Source organism: Pseudophryne corroboree, chromosome 10 (assembly GCF_028390025.1).
Source record: "Pseudophryne corroboree isolate aPseCor3 chromosome 10, aPseCor3.hap2, whole genome shotgun sequence".
NCBI lineage: Eukaryota > Metazoa > Chordata > Amphibia > Anura > Myobatrachidae > Pseudophryne > Pseudophryne corroboree.
This window is the reverse complement of record NC_086453.1, coordinates 213940169-213942044: the sequence shown is the minus strand read 5'-3', so window position 1 is coordinate 213942044 and position 1876 is coordinate 213940169. Positions and strand designations below refer to the sequence as shown.

The following is a 1876-nucleotide window of genomic DNA, read 5'->3' as shown; positions in this document are numbered from 1 at the left end:
TGTGAGATGAACTATCATCTTCCAACATCACTTTGGTAAATACCAGAGTATAAGAAACGGTAGACCTGAAATGGTTAATGGTTGTGGCGATTTGCAAACGCTAAAACCTGTGATGAACAAACCGGAATGGGTATATCTGCATTGTGCAGATCAAGTGCAAGTATGCAATTTTGTGGCTCCAATCTGCCAATACTAACCGCAGCAAATCTATTTTCAAACTGCAGTAAGTGACTTGCTGATTGAAACTGCGACGTAGCTGTATGGTTTTGTTACCCCAAACAGAGGGGAATAAGCAACCCTGACTCTGTTGTTGTACTACTGCCTGTATTATAAAGACAGCTGAAAACCCAGCAGAGACCAAATGACTACCTGCCAAACCGTTCGACTGAGGCAGTCATGTCCTTTAATTTGTAACTAGCTGAGACCTCCATGAGTTGAAGTCTGGAAACCCCGCAAAAGTAACATGTAAAGACGCGCTTCCACAATTGGAAAAGAGATCATCAAACTACTGGCTTGCTGACCGTAGCGTCCTGTCGTTACAAGGCGTGAGTGTTTTGTACCACCGCCTTGAAAAACTGAAGTCTAAAGGGATTAAACGCCGGCACAAGTATTCCGTTTTGATACTGGATGCGGTAATGGCTGAATATCAAATTTAGGACCAACAAGCTGTGGCCTTGTCGTGCTGAACTAGCGACGATGAAAAGTGAGAATCGAAGTACCGTCGTTAGAAGAGGCTTTACAGATATACTCTGCAGCTTCTTTTAACAGTAATGTCATTGTTTCCATACATAGTCTAGTGACCCAAATGTTTCTTGGGTCTTTATAATGTTTGACACAGACGCATTTACCAATGGCGGATGGCGTCATCTTGGAAACGATTAAATAGTGGTCAAAGTCTACTAAGTGTAACAATGGAGACATTGACTCACTGTAATTTATCAATGTATGTTGGCAACAACCCTGCACTATCTGAGTGCTGGTCTAATGTACCCTTCTCACTCGTAGTTATCGGTGTGAGATTTGACATAGAATCGTGCATTAAATTATAAGACCAGTTAAATAAACACTATGGTACCCAAAGGGAAATTGGCCCTTTGGAAAGACTGTCTTTTGTTAGAGCTGGCGGAATAACTTCCGAGACTCCGATGTTTATTTGAATTGCCATTAAAATAGGACTTGAAAATTATTTTTAGTCTGCGCTAGCCTTACTCGCTATGCAGACAGACACCACAATAGGCAACGGACAGCCATTGCACGCCTTATGACGTTATCATGTCATATATATATTTTATTGCTGAACAGCATATTAATATTAAACTCATGGTTGTTTCTCTCTACGGAAATCTTTAGTAAAAACCGAAAGATTTATTGGCTGTGAAGAGAAACCAGAGTAATCTTTATGTGAAAAGCAGTTCACATGGCATATGAAACCCGAACCAAATTCCTACTAACACCCCTGCGCCTCTGGTGGCTTAGAGATGTAGGGCAGGAATGTTCTAGAATTATGTAAAAATACAGTTTACATGGCTAACTTATGCTGACCAAAAATTCCCCCTAACACCCCTGCGCCTCTGGTGGCTTAGAGATGTAGGGCAGGAATGTTCCAGAATTACAAACTGGAAAACAACAGGAAGCATGGTTAAAATGGCCCCTTTGCCATGCTGACCCTGATAATCACAGAACAAATTACAAATGTTCCCGTGTTAATCTAGCCTATTATACAGTATAATCACAGGCCGGGTACAACACATGCTCTATGAATAAATATATATATATATTCCAGACATTAATATATTTATACAGCATCAATATAGGCTCAATAGCCTGTTTACAATGTTAATAACAGCCATTAATATATAGGCTCAAAAGCCTATTA

The 1876-nt window shown here is 40.3% G+C and overlaps 1 non-coding gene across 1 annotated transcript; it reads right to left on the bottom strand.

The window, feature by feature from the left end:
- Positions 1–1273: 1273 nt before the first annotated feature.
- Positions 1274–1394, bottom strand: LOC134967959 (U5 spliceosomal RNA). Its single transcript, XR_010189280.1, has one exon. It is a non-coding gene; the product is annotated as a U5 spliceosomal RNA (small nuclear RNA).
- Between the last annotated feature and the right edge of the window lie 482 nt (positions 1395–1876).